An 8,249-nucleotide genomic window follows, 5' to 3' on the forward strand; every position below is an offset into this window, starting at 1 on the left:
CCTGAAGATCCCTTTTCCAGTAGGTGAAGTCCCAGGTTATAAGGCGTGGTTTAAGGTCTTTCTCTCTTGGAGGTACACTATGGAAAGATGGAAAGACTGCTCCACTAAAGTATGGTTATTTTGAATAGAAGCAATTAGAAGCAGTAAAAGCCTTCATAATGTCAGAATATTTTCTTTTGATCAACTGTGGATCAAAGAAGCAGGGATTAGGGGTATTGGGCATCCAATAGATACATATTGGACTTATGCAAATACATACTTTGTTATGAAAAATAAGAACACTTAATAAGAGTTTCAGAATTCTGGAGGGATCAGTCAGGGAGAAAAAGATAAGTATTTCAAACTGTGTTGTAAAGAAACACTTTACCAAATTGATGTAGGTTATAGGTAACTTAATGGAGAAGAGAATAGGGGTCCTCTCAGTCTAGAGAAAAAACCAAAGCAATTATTTTTCCATTAGTGTTTTAGAAATTTTGAGTTATGCATTCATAACTAAGTTTAATGTTATGATTGTAAATTTAATAAAATCTGTGTTTTAACCTATTTATCCAAGTCTTTCTCATGAATCACTTTGAAGATGAAGTACTTAAAGTAATAGCTACCTATAAAAGACTTAAAATAGCAATGGTTAGGGATCTCATGAGAATTCATTATGATGTAACTGATGAAGAAATTTGGTTATTTCTGTGACATAGCATTCTAAGATAATAATGAAAATTGTGACTTTAACACTATACCAGCATATATCCGAATTTTGGAATTTTTTACATAAATTCCTAGAACACTTATAATATATACTTATGGAAACACATTATTAGGTGGGGTGCCTGGTTGGCTTACTCAGTTAATCGTCTGCCTTTGGCTCAAGTCATGATCCTAGGGTGCTGGGATTGAGCCCCACATCAGCTTCCCCGTGGATAACTTCACATCAGCTCCCTGTTCAGCTTTTCTTATTATGCATGTAAATAAATAACTTTTAGAATTTCAAAGGATCCCCAAAGTGGTCATTGCAATTTTAAATCATCCATGGATGTAATATACATCCATGGTGACCAAAGCTTACCAGAAGAAGAGCCATAACACTGACCTGTAAAATCCACCCAGAGTCCAGATGGGGGCTGCCCTTTAGGTAGCAATATTTGACATTGAAAATTCCAGAGCATCATCACTGGATAACTCCAGACATGACAGTGTTGATCCCCTGTAGAAACTGGAGAGTCAGAACAGTGTCTGTCTCCTGTGAGAAGCCCTACAGGTTAGGGTCTGGACAGGGATATGTTCCTCCCCATGAGGAACTGTATGGAACAGAAACCAGACAGAGAAGTGTTACTCCTCAACTAAAGCTGGCAGTAAAAGACACCCAGGGAAAGGCTAGAACCTCAATCAAGGAGGAAGGTTCAGAGCCTACAGGACCTCCACAGGAACCCGGAGCCATGGGGAAGGGCAGCGAGCACAAAGCACTCAGACAGGAACCAGGCATGAATCCGGCAGCTGCACCAAACTTGAAGCCGTGTGTGGCTTGGATCCCACTTCTGCTTCCATGAGAAACATCCACCGAGAAAGAGGCAGAGCTAGAGGAAAACAAAGGCATTTATTTGGGGGCTCAGAGTTGCAATTCTGAGCGAACAGATCTGGACAGCAACATAAACTGTAGCCTCCCCTAGGGAATTAAAGTCAAGAGCTTTTAAAGCCAAACAAAATGAATGTGTTTTTTGCAAAGAATTTTGATGGGTGTTGGTGGCAGAAAACAGTCCTTGGCTGAGTATAATTGGTTCCTCAGGCTGTCACTAAGCAAAGGCCTTACTGAGCAAAATTGCAAGTGTTTGGGCTGAGTCCTTGGGACATTTGAAGCTTGGCACAGTTCGAGGTTCACCGTTTCCTCTAATGAGGAGCAGCGTGGGGCCCATTATGCAATGGCCCCAAGTTCACATGTTAAAACCATTTAACATACAAGCGACACCACTTTCCTTTACCTTTCTCAGCAGCAAACAAGGGTCACGGGGTCTCTTGTTGGAGAGTTTCCAACTGCCGCCCCAGAACAACTTCTGGAGCAGGGATCTCTTTGCCCATGAAGGTCAGTACAGGGGCTCCCCAGGCCTGCAGGGCCTCGGCTGACCAACCTGGCCGGAGGAGGCGTGCAGCCTTGACGTTCTCCCTTCAGGATGATTGGAAGAGACGCCTGCAATGCGGCAGAGGTCAGGGACCCCAGATAGCCTGCTCCTGTGAGCCAGCCTCTCCACACGGCTGCCTCTTTCCATGCCCCTGACTCACCAGACCTGGGGGCCTCGGCGGGTGCGTAGCACACCCCTCAGCCAGCCTCGGCCTGCAGGGGGTGCTGCAGGCCCCTGTGGTTCTGATAGGACCCTCACCACCTGAATGGCCTCAGGCTGGAGGGAAGCCACACTGGTAAAATCTTTGGAGGCCACAGGTTTAAACTGGTGACAGTGTCTCCCCTTGGACTGCTTGCCTGATGGGCTTCTCCAGCAATGCAGGCTCCCAGGAGTCTACGGGCATCTGTGGGGAGGTCAGGACTTGGAATGAGGCTGGTACCACGTTCTTCAGTAGCCTGCCCAGGGAGCCCGCCTCTCCCCACACCACCTGCTTTCAGATGTCTCACTCACCTTCCTGCCAGGCCTTCTGCATGAGCCGTGTGCTCTTTGCAGCCAGCCTTGGGCTGCCAGAGGGTATCTTGACTCATGGGCTCCCGAGAGGACCCTGAATGGCCTCATGATGGAAAGAGACAGCCCCAAAACACTCTCTGATGCTTCGATCTTGACCGTTGACTTACATCCCCCGTTTGGACTGGCTACCTGATTGGGTCACTGTGTTCTCTAACTTCAGACCTCCCAGAAGCTCCAGTTGAAGCTGGAAGCTCAATGAGTTATTCTTCTGGGAGGGCCGTTAGCCACCCTTGAGGCTGGAGTGTGTTTGGGGAGCAGACTGGGCTCCATATTTCTGGATGGCCCTGGAAGCCCGTGTCTGGTTTTCAGGATGTGGACTGCATGTGGGCAGCGCCGGTCGGTTCCAGGCGGTCAGGGACCTGGATCAGGCCCACATCCCAAGAGGCTTGGTCTCAGGACAGGGCCATGGGGTGACCAGGCAGCTGCCTACTGACAAGCCCCAAGCTACACACATGCTTATATTCCCCCTGAAGGCAATCTGCTCTGCCTTGCCACAGCTGCATTGGCCAGGATGGCTGGGATATCTCCAGCAAGAGACCCCATGACCCTTGTTTGCTGCTGAGAAAGGTAAAGGAAAATGGTGTCCCTTATATGTCAACTGATTTTAACACCTAAATGTGCAGACTTTACACAAGGGGTCCCATGGTAGTCCTCGTTGGATGAAACAAAGGACTCAGCCCAATCCCTTGCAACTTGATCCACAGAGGTCTGTATGAATGTCTGCGTGAATGACCGACAATGACCTTGTCCTCATTACAATACTAAAATCGCAACCCAGAGAGGAGCACAAGCCTCATTCACATAACATACAATGTGTGCATAGGCCTGTTCCTTAAGGCACATGTGGGACCTCATGCCATCCTCTCCATTCAGTGACAAAGCTTCCCTACCCGAACATTCAGCCTAACCCTAAATAAAAGGGACCTGTCCACCCCCACTGGGGGAGTCAGTGCTTTGGAAGCCATTCCCTTCATCTCTTTATTTGCTGCAAATGAAGTTTGCTTTGTGCGCAGCTCACCAGGGGCATGGTCTGTAACGCGCCAGGGAGAGAACGCATGTGGGCAGGCTCTCTAAAGCCAGCTCTGACCTTTCTCAGAGACTTTCCAAAGTAGAAAGCTTCCCTCAGCTGCCGCACTAACCCTTGTCACTGTTATGCCCCAATAATGGGTCCGTGATTAAAGGAGCGAGACTGATATAAGGTGAAAGTCAAGCAAAGCTTTATTTCGCGCCAAGCATCAGGAATCTAACTGGACGTTCGGGGCCGCACCTGTTACAAGAGAGGGCGACCCTTCTCTGTTTCACAGACTAGGTTTTAAGGGCAAAGGCCATGCGGTCGGGCCTGGCCACGCAGAGGTGACCAATGAAATTGTAACACACACAGGAAACTCCAGTGATGTTAGGTGACCAACTGAATTACAATTTACCCTAGTAGACATTAGAACCAGCCTATTACACCTTGATTAGGATTGGCGCCAAAAGCTCCCAGAGGGCGGGGGTCCCTACTCCTTGGTAACCAGGGAGACAGTATGCAACCCCCACTGGTCGGACATCTCCACCTGGTCTGACCCACCCTGGTATCTGGGCTTTGTTACCTGGAGCTGGTTTCCGCAATTTGTCCAAGTAAATCCTCTGGGGGAAGGGGAGCAGGGACAGTTTCTAAATAGGTCCTTACAGTCACCACTGCCCCTAGTCTTCCTCCACCCTCTTCTCCCTGCTTCCCACCTCTTGACCCCAGCTTCGCTGAACTTTCAAACTGTAATAATAACCCTGAGGTTCCCCCAAATCCCCAGGCGTCAAGCACCTAACTGTAAGGTAAAATCCAATGAAGAAGATCTAGAAGCTCCCTCTGTTTCTTGTAGCCTTTGCACTCGGGCTGAATTGCAAACTATTAGGAAGGCATTTCCCGACGCTCTGGAAGACCCTCTAGGTGTTGCTAAAGAACTTAATGTGATCGCTCAAACTTACAAACCTGGTTATTCTGACCTCTGCCAACTTATTCACACGCTTGGAGGTAAAGGCCATGCTGGGAAAGCTTTAACTTAGCTGAGTCCACTTGAAGGGGCATCTTTAAAAAAGAGCATTTCAGAGCTTTTGGAGACAATGGAATACATTCTCCGATTGATATGCAGAAGCTTGCAAAGAATAAAGTGACTTCAAAAACAGTTTTAAAGGATCTTTACAGCATGCAAATAAAACAGTCTTTAGTAAAAGACTTGGCTATCTGAGTAAGTAACTTAGTGAGTAAGTAACTTGGTCCATCTGCCAAGCTACAATCTTCATTTAAAACAGCTTCTTTCGGGTGCCTGGGTGGCTCAGCAGGTTAAGCCTCTGCCTTTAGCTCAGGTCATGGTCTTGGGGTCCTGGGATCAAGCCCTGAATCAAGCCCTGCATCAAGCCCTGCATCAAGCTCTCTGCTCGGCGGGGAGCCTCCTTCCTCCTCTCTCTCTCTCTCTGTGCCTACTTGTGATCTCTGTCTGTCAAATATATAAATAAAATCTTAAAAAAAATAATAATACAGCTTCTTTCACTTCTTGTAACTACCTGCAAGGCTGGGAATGCTGCTGATGCCTTCCCAGATAGCTAGAGCTTTGCCATCTATTCAGAAGGTGTATCATTTTTCCAATCTTTATTCTGCCTACCCAACTTAGAGCAACGCTCTTCAACAATATTGTGAGCATCCTTTTGCCCCTGCCTGTTCTTTTATTCTCAGGCTAACAGAGCAGTGTCAGAATAAATCTAGAGACCAAATGAACCTCACACCATAATTCCCCAAAAGTGTAAGGTTAAAGAAGTATTGAGAAGGGAATTTAAATATAGTCCAGCAAAGACTGTAATGGATTTATTGAAGCTGAGGAGGGAGTTTTAATCCTGGAAGTACACTGGTGCATAATTAAAATTTGGTTTTCTTTCTGTTAAAAGGACAAATATACTTGGATTATATTCATCTGCTCTAAATGAGAAATTGAAAATAATGAATAATGTTTATTTACCTGTAGGTAATCTACCCGTAGAACAAAGATTCTATGTTTTCCTGCATCAGGTTTGATTACCCAAATACGCTGAGTCTTCTGGATATTAAGAGACCTAAGTTTCGAATGGAAACAACGTTCATGTACTAGAGGCAGAGAGATTTCCTCCCAAGATTTTAGATTCTCGAAAGTCCTCACGACACCTTATAGTTAGAATGAGGAATTATGTTTCAAGAGAGACCCTCTTAAAAGCAGCTAGGACAAAAAAGCTCCTTACGTACAGAGGAAAGCCCATTAGAATAACGTCAGACCTATCCACAGAGACCTGGCAAGCCAGGAAGGGATGGCAAAATATATTCAGAGTACTAAATGAGAAGAACATGCAACCAAGAATACCCTATCCAGCAAGACTGACATTTAAAATGGATGGAGAGATAAAGAGTTTCCAAGACCGGCAAGGCTTAAAAGACTATGCAACCACCAAGCCGACACTGCAGGAAATATTAAGGGGGGGTCCTATAAAAGAGAAAAAATTCTAAGAATATCATTGAACAGAAATATAGAAACAATCTACAGACAGAAAGACTTCAAAGGCAACACAATGTCAATAAAAACCTATCTCTCAATAATCACTCTCAATGTGAATGGCCTAAATGCACCCATAAAACGACACAGGGTTGCAGATTGGATAAAACGACAGGACCCATCCATATGTTGTCTACAAGAGACCCATTTGGAACCTAAGGATACACCCAGACTAAAAGTGAAGGGATGGAGAAGCATCTTTCATGCCAATGGGCCTCAAAAGAAGGCCGGGGTAACGATTCTCATATCAGATAAATTAGATTTTAAACTAAAGACTGTAGTCAGAGATACAGAAGGACACTACATAATTCTTAAAGGGACTATCCGCCAAGATGATCTAACAATTGTGAATATCTATGCCCCCAATATGGGAGCACCCAATTACATAAGAAAACTATTAATCAAGATAAAGAGTCATATTGATATGAATACAATAATAGTAGGAGATCTTAATATGCCTCTCTCAGAAATAGACAGATCATCGAAGCAGAAAATTAATAAAGAAATAAGAGCATTGAATGAAACATTGGACCAGATGGACCTCATCGACATATACAGAACATTCCACCCTAAAACAACAGAATACTCATTCTTCTCAAGTGCACATGGAACCTTCTCCAGAATAGACCACATACGGGGTCACAAATCAGGACTCAACCGATACCAAAAGACTGACATTATTCCCTGCATATTCTCAGATCACACTGCTTTGAAACTGGAATTCAATCACAAGGAAAAGTTCAGAAGGAACTCAAACACCTGGAAGCTAAAGACCACCCTGCTTAAGAATGCTTGGATCAACCAGGAGATCAAAGATGAACTTAAACAATTCATGGAAACCAATGAGAATGAAGACACTTCGGTCCAAAACCTATGGGATACAGCAAAAGCGGTTCTAAGGGGGAAATACATAGCCATCCAAGCCTCCCTCAAAAAAATTGAAAAATCCAGAATACACTAGCTGTCTCTACACCTTAAAGAACTGGAGAATCAACAACAAATCAAACCAACTCCACATGCAAGAAGGGAAATAACCAAGATTAGAGCAGAGATCAATGAGGTAGAAACGAGAGATACAGTAGAACGTATCAATGAAACTAGAAGCTGGTTTTTTGAAAGAATCAATAAGATCAATAAACCATTGGCCACACTAATCCAAAAGAAAAGAGAGAAAGCCCAAATTAATAAAATTATGAATGAAAAGGGAGAGATCACAACTAACACCAAGGAAATAGAAACAATCATCAGAAATTATTACCAACAGTTATATGCCAATAAGCTAAGCAACCTAGATGAAATGGATGCATTCCTGGAAAACTACAAACTCCCAAAATTGAACCAGGAAGAAATTGACAACCTGAATAGACCGATATCTAGTAACGAGATTGAAGCAGTGATCAAAAACCTCCCAAAAAACAAGAGCCCAGGACCTGACGGATTCCCTGGGGAATTCTACCAAACTTTCAAAGAAGAAATAACACCAATTCTCCTGAAGCTGTTCCAAAAAATTGAAGCAGAAGGAAAACTTCCAGACTCTTTTTATGAAGCCAGCATTACCCTGATCCCCAAACCAGGCAAAGACCCTACCAAAAAGGAGAATTTCAGACCAATATCACTGATGAATATGGATGCAAAAATTCTCAACAAGATCCTAGCAAACAGGATCCAGCAGCACATTAAAAAGATTATCCACCATGACCAGGTGGGATTCATCCCTGGGTTGCAAGGTTGGTTCAACATTCGCAAACCAATCAATGTGATAGAACAAATCAATAAGAAAAGAGAGAAGAACCACATGGTCCTCTCAGTTGATGCAGAAAAAGCATTTGACAAAGTCCAGCATCCGTTCCTGATGAAAACGCTTCAAAGTATAGGGATAGAGGGAACATTCCTGAACTTCATAAAATCTATCTATGAAAGACCCACAGCAAATATCATCCTCAATGGGAAAAAGCTTGCAGCCTTCCTGTTGAGATCAGGAACACGACAAGGATGCCCACTCTCACCACTCTTG

This window comes from Meles meles, chromosome 17 (assembly GCF_922984935.1).
Source record: "Meles meles chromosome 17, mMelMel3.1 paternal haplotype, whole genome shotgun sequence".
NCBI lineage: Eukaryota > Metazoa > Chordata > Mammalia > Carnivora > Mustelidae > Meles > Meles meles.